This window comes from Meles meles, chromosome 6 (genome assembly GCF_922984935.1).
Source record: "Meles meles chromosome 6, mMelMel3.1 paternal haplotype, whole genome shotgun sequence".
In the NCBI taxonomy this organism is placed as follows: domain Eukaryota; kingdom Metazoa; phylum Chordata; class Mammalia; order Carnivora; family Mustelidae; genus Meles; species Meles meles.
This window is the reverse complement of record NC_060071.1, coordinates 90584352-90602151: the sequence shown is the minus strand read 5'-3', so window position 1 is coordinate 90602151 and position 17800 is coordinate 90584352. Positions and strand designations below refer to the sequence as shown.

Sequence of the window (17800 nt, the reverse complement as noted above, 5' to 3'; positions counted from 1 at the left end):
CTACCATTTCAAAATTTAAAATACTAAAACTTTTTTTTTTTTTTTTTAAGGGAGATGGAGAGTGCAAGTGGCAGGGGCGTGGATAGAGAGTTTCTTAAGCAGGCTACATGCCTGGCGTGGAGCCGGACATGGGCTTGATCTCACAACCCTGAGATCATGGCCTGAGCAAAAATCAAGAGACAGACTCTTAACCGACTGAGCCACCAAGCGCCCTATGACTAAAATATTTTTAAATAAATATGTTAAACCACAGATGAGCTCAAAAGGAAAAAAAAAGATAAACATTTCACATATCAAAATCAAACCATAAATTAGAGTAGGACTTGAAGCCAAGTAGTCCATGAAAATGTTGAGACCAAATTGGCTTAAAGGCTAAAGTTCAACTACAATGACTTTCCCCTTCCATAAATAGCAATCAGATAATCTCCAACCACATGCTCAATACCTTAGCCAGACACAAGGCACCTGCCAAACTGGGTGAAAAGGTTAACTAACTACCCAAGATCAAAACCAAAAGCCTTCATATTGGTGGGTAAGGAATCCAAATCTGCACTTAAAACCAAGTAACTAACATAACAACTTGACATCATATAGTCCAGACAGAAATTTAAAAGGAAAAAAAAAGTAGGTCATGATCTAGATTCATTTACAAGATAAAATCTTTTGAAAATAAGCTTACGACCATAAAAAAAAGAAAAACTATGAAATACACAAAAGAATCTGTTGTTAAGAAAAAAATAGTACAGACATACAAAAAAGGAGGGGGTGATTCACACTTGAATTAGAGAAAACAAAGCAATCTGAAATCAGTCTTCAAAATAGGTATAATTTTTGGGACACCTGGGTGGCTCAGTTGGTTGGACGACTGCCTTCGGCTCGGGTCATGGTCCTGGAGTCCCAGGATGGAGTCCCGCATTGGGCTCCCAGCTCCATGGGGAGTCTGCTTCTCCCTCTGACCTTCTCCTCCTTCATGCTCTCTCTCACTGTCTCTCTCTCTCAAATAAATAAATAAAATCTTTAAAAAAAAATAGGTATATTGGCGCGCCTGGGTGGCTCAGTGGGTTGGGGCCTCTGCCTTCGGCTCAGGTCATGATCTCAGGGTCCTGGGATCAAGCCCCGCATCGGGCTCTCTGCTTGTCAGGGAGCCTGCTTCCTCCTCTCTCTCTGCCTGCCTCTCTGCCTACTTGTGATCTTTGTCTGTCAAATAAATAAATAAAATCTTTTTAAAAAAAAAGGTATAATTTTTAAAGTGCCAGATAAAGCAACACAGTTATTAAATATGAGCGGGCAGTTACTAAATAAGCATGGATGGATATAAAAAAGGACCAAGAAGAAATCACAGAAATGAGAAGTATGTTCACTGAAGTTGAAATGATAGATAAAGTGAAAATGGAAAACACTGGAAATGAAAATTAATGACTTGGTGGCAAAAGGGAAGAAACTTCCTAGAATGCAGAACAGAGTAATAGAGTTGGAAATAGGAGAAAGAACCACGGAAGATAAGATAAAAAGCTCTAACATATGTCTAATAAGGGTTAGAGAAGGGGAGAACAGAAAAAAGAAAGAAAAAGCAAAAAAATTTTACTCAAATTAGTACAGATAATGTGTCCCTGGAGAAGAAAAACTGAATCAGAGTAACACAGTATCAGTATCACGTAATTCCAAAAGAGACGCATTCCCAACACCGTATTTTGGCAATGATCTTCCATTTTCTTCAAATCCCTGAAATTATGGCACACCTACCTTGTTTTGTTCATTACAAATCAGAGTGATACATATATAGCCTTCATAATATCAAGATGTTTAATAATATTAAGCCTGTTGATCCTTACCCTCCCTTTTCCTCAACTTCTACATGAAGGCACTGGGAATCACCAATATAGTTGCTTGTTAACACACAGCATGTGTTTAATAGTCCAGCATTATTAGCTGCACATCTCTTGTTACCAGCTTGATCAAAACTGGTAAGGATCAAAATAAATGGCAGAATGCAATGCCACATTTAAAGGCTGAGTGCATGTAGCACAGTCTGCAGTCTTAGTTCTGGCCAAGCGCATATGATAACACTCAGGCTCAAAACAGGAAAACGTGTATTAGCAAAGTTCTATAAAGTATTATTTATTTATTTTTAACGTTTCTTTTTTTTTTTAAGATTTTATTTATTTATTTGACAGAGAGAGAGAGATCACAAGTAGGCAGAGAGGTAGGCAGAGAGAGAGGGGAAAGCAGGCTCTTTGCTGAGCAGTGAGCCCAATGTGGAGCTCGATCTCAGGACCATTATCTGAGCCAAAGGCAGAGGCTTAACCCACTGAGCCACCCAGGCACCCTATAAGGTATTTTTAAAAATATTTTTATTTATTTATTTGAGAGAGAGAAAGCGAGAACAGAGCACAAGTGGAGGGGGAGGAACAGAGGCAGAGGGAGAAGCAGACTCCCTGCTGAGCAGGAAGCCCAATGCGGGGCTCTATCCCAACACCCTGGGATCATGACCTGAGCCAAAGGCAGACACTTAACCAACTGAGCCACCCAGGTGCCCCTAAAGTATTTCTTCATAGAAACAGAAATGAGTAGAACTCAAAAAGCAAACATCACCTCACCCCTACCTTTATATTTCTTCTCAGGAAGCTGGTAGAGACTGTGCTCCAACCAAAACAAGGGAGTAAAACATGAATGAAGCAGACCTTGATTTTAGAAAACAGAGGTCCATCTCAGGAGAGAGATAAAAAGAGTACATAAGGTCACAGCGAGGGAAATACCAGACATGAAGGAATTCATTCAAAGTTGACAGCATTAAGAAAATTCCAGGCATCTGAAGAGATTCAAATAAACATGTTACACAGAAATATGGAGGTATATTTCAAAAGAATTGAACAAAAAACTTCATAACAAACCTTAGAGAAATTAGACTCTTTAAGTAAAAAGCAAATAAAACACTCTGGAGATGCATAGGGGTGACAGTTGTAAAACAATGTGAATGCACTTAATGACACTGAACTCCCCACTAGAAATGGTTAAAATCCTATGTACATTTTACTATAGTATAAAAAACAATGGGATATTTTTAAGACACAAGAGTTTTATTGCTTCATGACACTGTATGACAAAGTTTTAAAACACAGTAATGCACTGTGAACTAAGTATAAAAAGAACATCAGTTTAATAAAAAAACAGACCTCAGAGAGTAGTCAAGACTCGCTTGAGTCTTAACTCAAAAGAAAGTTATCACTTTCTTTTCAGCTTCCTGGATAAAATCGTGCACATAACATACCCTGACCCAACCCATATAGTTTCACATTATAGTTACACTATAGGCTTATTCATAATTTATAGTAAAAAATCATGAGTCAGAGTAAACATATAAATATTTTCACCAGTACACTCTGGATTCAACTAAACCATTTTAAATTTTTTTTTTTACTTTTAAAATCAAATTCGAGATATAATTTGCATCATGCAAAACTGCAGCCACTTTAAGTGGCTTTAAGTGTGTTTTGACAACTGTCTACAATGGTATAACAATAAACCCTATTAAAAAGTTACCTTATGCCCCTTTGCAATCTACCCCACTCCTCAATCCCAGGCAACCACTAATCTGTGTTCCTTTACTATATAAATGAGATGCGACTTTCAGAGTTTTGTATAAATGGGCTCATACAATGTATACTTGAGGAGTCCAGCTCCTGGCCAAAAACCAGTGTGTGATTTTGTAAACCCAACCCAACAGGCAATTACAAAGTCTTCATACGGCAGGCCTCACAGGAAGTAGCTGCTCTCCTCACATGGGACTTCGCACCACCAATGCACTGCAGTCTCCAAAGGGAGTTGCAGTCAAGAACTCACTCATGCTCTTAGACACACCTGCATCCCTAGTCATTCAGAGACGTCTTTATCCGGACCCTCCCTGAGGAGACCTCCCTAGGGCTAGGGAGAGAGGTTGCTTCTCTCCACTTTGGCTTAGGAAAGAGTACTTTTCCACTCCTAGTCTTTGACCTTTCTCCCTGTGCCCCACCTCCATTCCCTGAACCTCCTACTGGCCAACCTGGGCCCATAAAAGTACAGGAGCTTTTCTTTGGGGTCTCCCTAGTCAGTGAGATGATCCCCATGTCTGTGCTAGTCCACCTGCCCCTCAAACTGGTGCATCATTCCATGGAAAAAATGGAATAATGGGGAGGGTGGTACTTCTCCATTTATTTTTTTTTTAAGATTTTTATTTGTTTATTTGTCAGAGAGAGAGAGAGAGAGCACACAAGCAGGAGGAGTAGCAGGGAGAGGGAGAGACAGGCTCCCCACTGAGCAAGGAGCCTAATGCAAGACTTGATCCCAGGATCCTGGGATCATGACCTGAGCCGAAGGCAGATGTTTAACTGACTGAGCCACCCAGGTGTCCCGAGTGCTTTCTCCATTAATCTCTTGCTTATACTATAATAGACAGTGATTAAAGACTTGACAGTTAATTTCATTTTGGCTTATTGTTTTAAACTGCAACTCTGACACTGAGCCAATCAGCTTTCTCCAGCTCAGCTGAGCCCCTAATACTCTTCTGTATCTGAATAATTTCACTTAGCACAAATTTTTGAGATTCATGTTGTATAAAACAGTAGTTCCTTTCTATTGCTCAGTAATATTTTATTGTACTGTGTGAACATACTGTAATTTGTTTATCCATTCACCTATAAACTGATACTTGGGTTGTTTCTAATTGCTGGCCATTATGAGTAAAACAGTAATGTGCCAGTACAAACGTTCTTATAGATATGTTTTTGAATTCTCTTGGATAAATATCAAGAGTGGAATTGTTGGATCCTACTAACTTTGTAAGAAATAACCAAACTGTTTCCTAAAGTGGTTACAGTATTTTATACATCTACCAGCCGTGTGTGAGAATTCCAAACGCTCCACAGTCTAATACTTAGTATGGACAATCTTTCAATAAATATGAATATGTAAATTTATATATATACATATCTTTTATTATTCATTGTAGCTGATATGGTATAACCTGGAAAAGACAAAAAGGAGAATGTGTTTTGTTTAACCAGGTTTTTTTTTGAGATATATTTGACATACAAAATAATATTAGTTTCAGGTATACAATATAATGATTCGATGTTTGTATATATCATTAAATGATCACAATGCCTAGTTAACATCCATCAACAAATGTAGTCATAAAATTTTTTGTTGCTGTGATGAGAACTTCTAAGATCTACTCTTTGTAACTTTCAAATATACAGTATTATTAACTACAGTCACCATGCTATATATTACACCCCATGATTTATTTCAGTCTTCTTGATTTTAATCATTTTCTTGTAGATGCAGTTATAGCCTATGATTTTAATCTGCATAACTTATTTAATGATGATATGCATCATTTCAAATGTGCATTGATTGGTCATTCATACCTCTTTTCATGTGAAGCGTCAGTTTAACTCTTTTCTTTTGCTCATTTTTTTATTGAGTTGCTTGTCCTATTACTAAGTGGTAAGAATTCCTTTTTTTTTTTTTAAGATTTTATTTATTTATTTGAAGAGAGAGAGATCACAAGTAGGCAGAGAGGCAGGTAGAGAGACAGGAGGAAGTAGGCTCCCTGCTGAGCAGAGAGCCCCATGCGGGGCTCGATTCCAGGACCCTGAGATCATGAGCTGAAGGCAGAGGCTTAACCCACTGAGCCACCCAGGCGCCCCAGTGGTAAGAATTCTTAATATATTCTGAAAACAAGTCCTCTGCCAGTATATGTATTGTAAATATTTTCTTCCAGCCTGTGGCTTGTCTGTTCATTTTACTTAATGATGTCATATGGGGAAATATTTTTATCTTAATAAAATCCAATTTGTCATCTTTCTTCTTTCGAGCTTAACATGGGACTCAGTCCCAGGATGCTGGGATCATGACCTGAGCCGAAGCAGCCGCTTAACCAACTGAGCCACCCAGGCGTCCCACTTTGTTATTCTTTTAAAGTATTACTTGGCTAGGCCCTGAGCATTTTCATGTAAATATTGGAGTTGGTTTGTAAATTTCTTTCTAAAGAGCATACTGGAATTTTTGATGGAGATAAATGAATTAAAAAGGAATTAAAAGTTTAATCATCTAATCCATGAACATGGCACACCTCTTTATTCATGTCTTCTTTAATTTCTCTCAGCAATGTTTAACAATTTTCAGTATAAAGGCCTTGCACATATTTTGTAAAGTTTAACCCCAGTGTTTAATGCTTTATGATGCTACTATAAATGTAATTGTTTTATTTCACCTTTTCAATGTTCTTTGTTATATACAGAAATACAATTGATTTTTGTATTGGACTTGAATCTTACAACCTCACCAAATTCACTTATAAACTCTGCTCATCTTATTGCAGAGGCTTTAGGACATGCTGCATATATGATTATGTTATTTGCTAATAAAGACATGTTTTTATTTTTCTTCCCAGTACATATGCTTTTATTTCTATTAAGCCATAAATGGGCAAATAAACAGAACATCCATTTGACAAGAGTTTTTTGTTTTGTTTTGTTTTGTTTTAAAGTGTTATAAGCATGTAAGAATTCCCAGAATTACTGGTCATCAAAGTATAAATTAAAGCCAAATCAGATTTCACACATTACACATCCATCAGCGTGGCCCATAACTAAAAGCTCTAACAAGGCAAATGGGCAAAAAAGATGTGAAAAAAGATGTGAAAGAATTCTTCTGCATTCTCACTCATGGGACATAAATCTTGGCTAATAAAACCTAACTAAACCTCGAGGCCAGGCCCAACCTGTGAAATTTGGGGGAATAACATTTGCGAGAAACACCAAGGCCATCCTTAGTCTTGGAAAAATATTTTCATATTCCTTATGACCGTTCCCTAGACAGACACCCCACACTAGTGGGACTATCTGGGCTTTGGCCAAGCAATGTCTTCCATTTAAACATACTGCTGAGCCTCTTTGTTAAGTCAGGAAAAAGAAATCTGAATATGAGGAAGGCCCTCAGCCAAAGTAATCAATAAAAGATTTACAAAGGTTTGTCTCCCAGGCAGTGCCTCTAGGTCCAAGAGTCTAGAACATTACGATCTCAGTGCTCAAACTATTTTAGAAATATCTTCAAAACTGACACATGAAGGAAGACAGGAGCCTTGGGCGGAAACCGATTATCACACCTCAGAAACTCTCAGGAGATCACTAAAGACTGGAAAGCTGCCCAAAGCGACTGTTAAAGATAGATCTTTTTAAAGACTACAGCTATCTTATCATTGGATATTGGTAGACAGTGCACCTATCATCGAATGTCATCAAATAGTCCTGAAGTAGGAAATACCCATGATGTCCTAGATGCTGTAAAGAATCATTCAAATAAGGAGAAGGCTGCTCGGAGAGAGGGGAGAGGACAGAAATGTCCTGTGCAAGACTGTATTCTAGGGGAAAGTTCAGGAGGAGTTCACTGCATTCACATGTGCGCCTATTCACCATTTTGAAGCCACTGACATAAATGTCCCCTCAGGACCTCCCAGTTTGGATTGCTGTACAATGTGAACCCTATGATTCTCAGCCAAAGCAAAATATACCACTTGGGTTTTTTTTGTTTTTTTTGTTTTTTTATTTGACAGAAAGAGATCACAAGTAGATAGACAGGCAGGCAGAGAGAAAGAGAGAGGGAAGCAGACTCCCAGCTGAGCAGAGAGCCCAATGCAGGACTCGATCCCAGGACCCCGAGACCATGACCTGAGCCGAAGGCAGCGGCTCAACCCACTGAGCCACCCAGGCGCCCTATACCACTTGTTTTAACAACGCAAGTTCCTTAACTGTAATGGAATGTATTACAGCCTGCAAGAGGCATTTTTCTATATCCAACTCTAAGGTCAGAGATGCCATGTTTTTAGCCCAAAATGCAGTATTTAAACAGAAAAAAAAGAAGAAGAAGCAGCAGCAGCAACAAATAAGGACGATTGATTGATTGATTGATTGATTGACTGATTTTTTTGCCAGAGAGTCAATCCCTTACTGTTACTAGCACACCACTGTGGGCTTCAGAGTTGCAGTGTTTTTGAAAATCAGCCATATATAGCCTGCAGATAGTAAAACCATGGTAGAAGGTAGTAAAGGAAAATCTGCAAAATGGGCCTCTGGGGTTAAGATCTGGATATTTACAAAATCTTGGGTCATTCTAGTACAGTATGGCAAAAGGCCCTAGATGATTGGGCAATTAAGTATATATAATGCTCCTTCATGGAGTCTCTAGCTATCCCTACAAAACCTTATCAAAAAAGTAAAGTGCTAGCTCAGAGTAGGGCTGAAATGCTGAGGCAAATGCCCCAGACCTCTAGAACTAGCCTCCTGCATTCATGGAATGAGCAAGCACTGGATTACACACATAAAACAAAGATAGAACAAATGATATTATTTGTCCTGCACTGAATAAAACTTTATTAAAAATCAGTAGGCCAGAGTGACAGCAAAATGGCAAACTAGAAAGCTCCAAGCTCTCATTACCCAAAAGAAACATCAAAAAACCCCAGCAGGAACTGTCTGAACCAACTTCGCTGAAACTCTAGAAAACAGCCAAAAGTTAATAGCAACCAAGCAAACCCCTAATCAAGAAAAAGCCATCTTCAAAGTGTTAGGAGAGCTTTGTGGCATTTTCTCCTTACGGTTCCCCTGTCCACTCCTTAATGCAATGGTGGTCTGTTCTTAAAGCAGTGGCAGCATGGTTCCCAACTTCCTCCTCCTAGGACAAGGGGACAAGAGAGAAGACCTGACATGCAAATTATTGTATATAATCTGTTCTAACCTGTCTGGGAATATCTGAAGGACTGATGCAAGGCACTGCCTCCATATCACCTAACTTGGAATTCAGGTAGGTAAAGGAGCAAAATTGCTTGTAAAAGTGGCAAGGCAACTATGGACCCACTAACACACAGGGTAAGAAGAATGGAGATGCACAACAGACTATCTAAAGCCTGGAAGAGAAGCTCAGGAGAGACTCTGGGAAATTAAGACATGCATAGCAGCTAAGTATATGGGGGAATTTAGAAAGCCACCTGCGTGTTCAAGAAAGACCCAAGATCACCTTAAGCCTTCATTTCAGGCTGATCGCACTAGGCTCAGAGCAAGCCTAACTAACTAAGGGTTAAAGGAGTACTTTGAGAACAGACACACTATGCAAGGATGGGAAGTGCTTCTAACATTCAAGGCAACTGTAAAAATACTAGCTGAACATGAACTGAAGGGACAGGGACAACAGTGATCACACACAACAAAGAATAGTCTACAACAATAATCTGGAAAAGTCTTAAAACAAACGGGCTACAACAGCCTTTAATAGTTAAAAAAAAAAAAAAAGACAAAGGACTTGAATAGATATTTCTTCTAAGGAGACATACAAAGAACTTATAAACACATGAAAAAATGATCAACATCACTAGCCATTAGTACATTCCAAATGAAAACCACTCACTTCATACCCAGCAGCAGGGTAAATATTTTCAAAAACTTAAAATACAAATGTAGAGGAATTAAAACCTATGTGCATTGCTGGTAGGAATGTAAAAATTATGCAGCTGCTGTAGAAAATAATTTGGCAGTTCCTCAAAGAGTTAAACATAGAGCCGTAGGGATGCCTGGGTGGCTGAGACTTTGGCTCAGGTCATGATCCCAGCATCCTGGGATCAAGTCCCACATCGGGCTCCTTGCTCAGCAAGGAGTCTACTTCTCCCTCTGCCTCTGCCTGCCACTCTGCCTGCCTATGTTCTCACTCTCTCTCTGACAAATAAATAAATAAAACCTTTAAAAAAAAAAAAAAAAAAGCCCGTAATTCCACTGCTAGGTGCCAAAAGATTTGACAGCAGGGACTCAAACATTGATGCCTATAAGTGAATGTTCCTAACATTATTCACAATACCAAAAAGTGCAAACAAACCAAGCGTCATCTCAATGGCAAACAAAATGTGTTATATACATCCAATGGAATATTCTTCAACCTTAAAAAGAAGGAAATTCTGACATATGCTAAAACATGAATGAACCTGAGGACACTATGCTAAAAGTAAAATAAACCAGACACAAAAGGACAAATATTGTATGGTTCCACTCACATAAGACATCTGGAAGAGGCAAATTCAGAGACAGAAAGAATAGAGGTTACTGGGAGTTGGGGAAGGAGAGAATGGGGAGCTATTATCTAATGGGTACAGAGTTTCTATTTGAGATAATGATATAATCTGGAAATGCAGAGTAGTAATGGTTATATAACACTGTGAGTATACTTAATACCACTTAAAAATGACTAACATGGGCGCCTGGGTGGCTCAGTGGGTTAAGCCTCTGCCTTCGGCTCAGGTCATGATCCCAGGGTCCTGAGATCGAGCCCCACATCGGGCTCTCTGCCCAGCCGGGAACCTGCTTCCCCCCTCTCTCTCTGCCTGCTTCTCTGCCTACTTGTGATCTCTCTCTCTCTGTCAAATAAATTAAAAAAAAAAAAAAATGACTAACATGCAAAATTTTATGTTATGTCTGCACACACACACATACACAGAATGAATAGATGTTATCTGTGATTAATGAATAATCCTCTAATTATAACATACACACACATACACAGAGTCAACATTAATGCTTAAAAATGGTTTTAGACCTATTGTTCCCAAATTGAGACCCAAAGTATCCAAACACTACAACAAACACTGATGGGTTCCATGAATATTTTAAATTTTCAAAGGAAATAGCAACATCTGTTGAATATCATATGAATTAGTTCAAGGAGGTTCATTGTTAGAACATTAGCTCTCACTACATTCTTTTCAATGATTTCGTATGTTTGCATTGCTGGGATAAAAAGCAAAGACCATGCAAAAATCAATGTGGAGGGGTGCCTGGGTGGCTCAGTGGGTTAAGGCCTCTGCCTTCGGCTCGGGTCATGGTCCCGGGGTCCTGGGATTGAGCCCCGCACCGGGCTCTCTGCTCGGCGGGAAGCCTGCTTCCTCCTCTCTCTGCCTGCCTCTCTGCCTACTTGTGATCTCTCTCTCTGTCAAATAGATGAATGGAGTCTTAAAAAAAAAAAAAAATCAATGTGGAGGAACAGAAGGGGGCAGCTTAGGGGCACCTGGGTGGCTCAGTGGGTTAAGCCGCTGCCTTCGGCTCAGGTCATGATCTCAGGGTCCTGGGATCGAGTCCCACATCGGGCTCTCTGCTCGGCGGGGAGCCTGCTTCCCTCTCTCTCTCTCTGCCTGCCTCTCTGTCTACTTGTGATCTCTCTCTGTCAAATAAATAAATAAAATCTTTGAAAAAAAAAAAAAAAAGAAGGGGCAGCTTAGAAGCACCAGGAACGGGCGTCTGAGTGGCTCAGTCAGTTGGGCGTCTGCCTTGGCTTAGGTCGTGATTCCAGGGTCCTGGAATCGAGCCCCAGTTCAGGCTCCCTGCCTGGTGAGGAGCCTGCTTTTCCCTCTCCGTCTGTTGCTCCTCACTCCTTGTGCGCGCGCTCTCTCTCTCTGTCAAATAAATAAATAAAATCTTTAAAAAAAAAAAAAAAAGACTCCATGAAAATATTATTAAGACACTAAAGACATCATGAAAAAATGTGGGGGGCATGTGGGGGTGCCTGGCTGGCTCAATCAGTAGACGGCAGAACATGCAACTCTTGATCACGAGGTCATGAGTTTAAGCCTGGAGTTAAGTATAGAGCCCATTTTAAAACAAAGCAAAAACAAAAACAAAAAGCAGCAAGTGGACCACATTAGACCTCTACCAGTACTGCAGGAACTTAACAAATGAGTAGTGATTAGAATTGACACCTGCTGTATTCTAGGTTCTGCTCATACTATAAAGAAAGCAAGTGCCAAAAATTCAATTAAAGGAAGAGAATCACATCAGTTTCAACACCTGCGTATGTTTCCTCTGACTGTTACCTATTTACAAAAATGGGCAAGGAAATAAAATATTATCACCCTCATAGTAATGCTCTCATTAAAAGTTGGAATTGCAATTAAAATACCTGTTACTTCAATGATGGGTGATATGGGCATCAAGGACTGGCTAACTTGACTGAGGAACTGTATTCTAAAATTAAATATGGGAGGAAGTAAGAGGGGACTCCACTGGAAAAGTTTCTAGGAACCAAAATGGCAGTGAGGGGATGAACGTGATGCAGTTCACAATTTTATCTTTCCCACCTCACAGATGTTTCTTTCAACTTCCCAGACTAATATATGCCAACAAACGGACAGCAGTCCCAGAAGGGGGGAGAGATTGCTGCACAAGAAAAGTTATTCATAACACACAATTTGTACCTGTTCCTAAGGAAACTTTGCAGTGGCTCATTTCACCCCACAAAGCTAAATTAAGATTAATCATAAGTACTACTTCATTACCAAATAAGAGATAGTCCTATAATTCTTGATTCATCAAACTGTATAAAATCTTCCCAAGAACAAACCAAAAGAAAGGTCTCAGCAAGGCTGCTTTAACTGTCTGCCGTGCAGACAGGCAGCATGACCAAATCAGAGCATTCCACAGGGGAGGAAAAGTACAGGCTAAAATAATAAGAACTGGTAACAGAAATAAACAGTAGCCAATAGTAAGGGAGTGGAGAAATGGGCTATGACACAAGAAAGGATGCTATTATTCTTTTGGCAACAAGAACTTCTCAGAGCAAGAAAATCAGGTGCCTAAGGCTGGGAGAAAGTGGTTGACCTATAATCTCTAGCATACGAAAAGTGAACAAATGCTGACTTACAACAACGTGAAGTGATGTAGAGAGAAGATATCAAGGAAAATCCTCTTAATGACTCATCTAAATGGTAGTAAATTAGAATTGTCATTTGAGTCATGTTTGTATTGGTTATGTTTGTCACGATGGTTCCTTTGTGGTGCTTAACAAAGATTTTACCTTGGGTTCAGGTGGGATGACTGTAAGAGGTAGCAGCTGGTGTACCGTATTGCCACCAATCAAGATCACTCCCTCCTGAGAAAGTAACTGGGGTATGAGGACAAAAACATTGCTGCAGCTTACTTACTGTGTAAATAGTCAGCTGCTTTGTTCTTTTGATTATAAAAGGTGTGAATGCAAATAGAACAGCATTCATGGGATAAAAATGGTCTCTAAAAGAGTGAATATGATACAATATGGTGGCTACATATCACACACAGATGCACGCCCAGAATTCAGAAAAGGGCTGCTGTAGTAAACCCGGGGCTTACACAGACCAAACTTAATCTGAAAGTGAAATACACCCAATTGACTAGTTCTTGGGGCACAAAATATATTTGGTTGTGTGTATTATGTTTAAATTACACTCAGGCCACAGGCACTCAATGCCAACGGATTTGTAATAGCTCTGTCAACACTGGCCCCAACAATCAAGGAGCAACTGAAGAGCCCTAGGGATGGATTCAGATTATTGAACCAAGCCCAAATGGTGTTCTGAGAAGCACCTCATCAGGATGAAATACTTGTTACACCAAATAGGAACACTAGAGGGTGCTCTCTTCTAGAAGCCTGGTCAAGACGGGCAGTCAGTTGAGAAACATCAATCTACACCAAGAGTGGACTGGATACATCACTAGTGTAGTAAAACAGTACACACCTCCACTACACTAAAGACATATCTTTACTCAGGAAGGACTACTGAATATTTTAATCACCCTGGAACCCACAGTGTTAAACTGGCCATAAGATTTTAATCTATCTGCCATTACGTTATGATTTAACACTGGGATTATAGGTTCGTTAAAATAATTAAATGAAAACTAAACTTACTTGATCTCCAGGATTAAGAAAAAAATGGGACAGTTATCGGGCTCTCTGTTCCGTGGGGAGCCTGCTTCCTCCTCTCTCTCTGCCTGCCTCTCTGTCTACTTGTGATCTCTCTTTCTGTCAAATAAATAAATAAAATCTTAAAAAAATATATATTGGAGAATTAGTAACTGATAGTTGCTAGATCTGACAGGCTATTTGTTACCATACACAAGAACTTATCTAGAATGTTCTGACAGTTGAGCTTTTCATTATTTTGAATATGCTAAATTCCTCCTAACTCATTATGACAATGATCCAGCTTATATCATTTTCATATTAAGAGAAATAATCTAAAGTAAAATATTACTAATTCTCTGCGTAATAAATGGACTTCATTGATAATTTCTTAAGAACTTCTCCTTTTGTTTGTTTTGAAATTTATTTGAGAGGGAAAGCGTGCAAGAGAGAGCATGAGCTGAGGGTGGAAAAGAGAGGGAGAAGTTGATTCCCTGCTGGAACAGGGAGCCCGACAGAGGGCTTGATTCCAGGACCCCAGGACCGTGATCTGAGCTGACAGCAGACACTTAACCGACTGAGCCACGTGGGTGCCCCAATAATTGTCCTTTTACAAAAAAATGGATTACTGGGTTTCTTTCTAAATTACCATAATACTTTCCAGAATCATTTCATAAGAAACTGACTGACCATAAAGAGAAATAAAGAACAAAAAGTTTAAGTCAAAGTATTAATCGTCAGTGGTAAAATAAAATCTATTAAGACAATTCTATTTCACAATGTATGTGTATATAAAAACATCACTTGTACACCTTAAAAAACATTCACATTGTACAACCTAAATATATACAATATTTATTAGTCAACCATACATCAATAAAGCTGGGAAAATATAAATGTAATTTACAACACAGTAAAGCAAAGCTGGAAAAAAGAGTTCTGTCTTACATAAGAAGTTAATCCAAGTTGGTCCTAATAATATAACAAACAACGTCATTTGGACTAACCTTGAAAACAAGAACAAAAATACTAGATAAAACATAAATAAAAAGAAGAACCTATGATCTGAAAAGAAATTATAAGGCCAATAAATAGCCAAAGCAAGAATTCAGAGGAGAAACTACAGTGGATGCTATAGTACATAACCCAAATCTCTTTCAGTATCGAGGCTATAACTCCCCCAGTTGGTTGAGAGTGAGACTGCTGAAGGCTCTCAGCTAAGTCCTTTACAACGACCAGCTCTCAGACAAAAAGAGCCACCTCTTCCAAAACCATGCCTCTTCCCTCAGAGCGGCCTGCATTCAGTGTGGGAGTCTATTTGGGCGTGTAACAGTCAACCCCTTTGCTCAAGATGAGATACCTCCAAAGGACAAAAAGATTGACTGAAATCTTTCCTGTGACTGACTACAGTTGAACATTTCCTTCTGCTCACTCCTGCTTCTCTCATTCCTCATAGATGTGGTCTTGACAGAATTCCTCCAGCAAAACTCCTACACACAAATCTCAAAGTCTCAAAGTTTGTTTCACAGAGAATCTAACCTATGAGAGAAGCTATGCACAAAAATCTGATTTAGTCTATGGATATTAGCCAAATATAAGTAACTGAGCTACTGATTTTTCTATCCTTTTGAAGATCTATAAAGGACAAATCACAGAATGTGACCCAAGGTAAAATATACTGGAACATTGCTTCCATACAGCTATGACCCCAAATGTTATAAAGTTCCAAAGAAGGAAAAAAATGCAAAGACATCCAAGAAATAAACTTAACCCATCACTCACAGGACTGCAGGGAAATCTTCCCTGGTATTGATCAGAGCAGGAAAAATGGTCCTTAAGAAATTTTTTTACAACGAGCCAGGCCTTTCAGAGGTCTGCAACTCAAATTCACATCAGCTGGGTGGTCCAAAAAATGTCAAACACTGAATTTAGTTTCAAATAGAGCAGAATGGTAGGTTCTCTGGCACCTGGCAGAAGTAAAAGCAAATCTTCTCTGGAGAAAGGTAACTTCATTCCAGGAATCCAAGTCCCACATACAAAAATAAATAAATAAATAAAAATAAAGTATTTTAAAATAAGTAGCACACAGTCAAAAATACCTAAGCACACAAAGAAGAAATGAACTAAAATGAAGAGTCACCATTTAAAAAGGGGGTTGCACAAACAAACCACAAATACTTCAGCCTTTGGGGTTGTCAGTCACAAATAACAAAACCATTCATATTAAATTAAAAAAAATAAGAACAGATTTGCGGGGACGCCTGGGTGGTTCAGTGGGTTAAAGCCTCTGCCTTCAGCTCAGGTCTTAATCCCAGGGTCCTAGGATCGAGCCCCACATCGGGCTCTCTGCTCAGCAAAAAGCCTGCTTCCTCCTCTCTCTCTGCCTGTCTCTCTGCCTACTTGTGATCTCTGTCAAATAAATAAATAAAAATCTTAAAAAAAAAAATAAGAACAGATTTGAAATATATGCAGAGAACATGAAGTAACAAAAAGTGAAGTGTGAATTAACATATATGAAATGGAAATAAATGAAGATTCTATAAATAAAACATAACAACTAAAACGTAAAATTTAATGTGTGCTAACTTCTGATAAGGGCAACACAGTGAAGTAGTTAAATGAGCCTTCCCAAGGATAGTAAGTATGAAATCTAGACAAAATTAAGTCAATGGGAAGCAGCCTGACATAGAAAAAAGACAAGAGGGGAACCTGGGTGACTCAGTCGGTTGAGCATCCATCCTTGATTTTGGCTCATGATCTCAGGGTCCTGGGATTGAGCCCTGCATCAAGCTCCATGTTCAGCTTGGAGTCTGCTTGTCCCTCTCCCTTTGCTCCTCCCCCTGCTTGTGCCTGCTCGTGTGCTATTCTCTTTCTCTAAAATAAATAAATAAAATCTTAAAAAAAAAAAAAAGACAAGAATTTCTTCTTGAAAAATTGAAACTTCCAAGAAAATTCCCCAATCCCCACAACTCCATCAACAGAACATTGACCACAGCTGGCTTGAGATGGTAGAGAACAGAGGTCAGAACTAGAAGATGAACTGGAAATACAAGGGTAAGACTCTGAAATAAGAGAATCAGAGAGCCAATAAAACCCAAAATTTGAGTATAAATACTGCCCAAACCTCTGGTGCACCATAAAACTGGGCATGCTCAGGGGGAAACCCCAGCATGTTCACCAAACAAAAAACAACACACCAGAAGCAGTCTACCCTTGAAAGACAAAGCTGAAATAGGTGAGTTTTATGACTCTGATGCTGTATTAACTGAATGTGTTCCCCAAACAATAGGCAGTAAGGGCACCAAAGAGCTGAGGCCTCTCATATGTCCTATGAGAGCACATAGCTCAACGTATGTCTGAATGTGGAAAATTAATGGAAAGGTTCCCAGAAACAAGGAAGATACAAAAACCGTAAGCCCCCAAATCTGATTATAAGTGCTACCCAAATCCTTGGCTGACCATCAAACTACACAGGCATACCAGAGAATGCGGCTATCAAAAAAGCAGAGGGTGAAAGATTAAAAATGAAGCAGATAGCAGCTAATGTGATGTTGGAAAGCCAAGGTTTATAATTTATGTTTATACAAGTTAACTGTCTCTGAAGAAAAAATAAGGATGGTAACCTATAAAAGAATAAAACGGGGCACCTGGCTGGCTCAGTCAGTAGAGCATGTGACTCTTGATCTCAGGGTCATGAGTTCAAGTCGCATGCTGGGTGTGGAGCCTACTTAAAATACAGATAATAAATAAATATATAAATAAATAATAAAAGAATAAAATAGAATTTTTAAACATGCAAAGAAACAGTACCCAAAGCAAATAAAAACTAAAACCCATAGATCCAGAAAGCTCAAAAAACTACTAGCCTTTAGAAATGGCACCAAAGGCATGATCCATAAATGAAAAAATGATAACATGGATCTTAACAAAATTTACAACTTCTGCTCTGTCAAAGGACTCCCAAATTTATTATAAGACAAGTTACAAACTGGGAAAAAATTTGTGGAAATTACGTATCTGACAAAGGACTTGTATCCAGAATATATCCAGAACCATCAAAATTCAACAA

General features: G+C 39.0%; 1 protein-coding gene across 6 annotated transcripts in view; it reads right to left on the bottom strand.

The window, feature by feature from the left end:
* MIPOL1 (mirror-image polydactyly 1) overlaps window positions 1–17800 on the bottom strand; it is a 328041-nt gene that overhangs the window by 284950 nt on the left and 25291 nt on the right. For 2 of the 6 annotated variants that reach the window (XM_046006980.1, XM_046006977.1), the window contains exon 2: window positions 8636–8712. The exons of the other annotated variants lie outside the window; for them this stretch is intronic. The gene's annotated coding sequence lies outside the window, so the exon portion shown is untranslated. The remainder of the gene's footprint in view (window positions 1–8635; window positions 8713–17800) is intronic. 6 annotated transcript variants of the gene reach the window in all.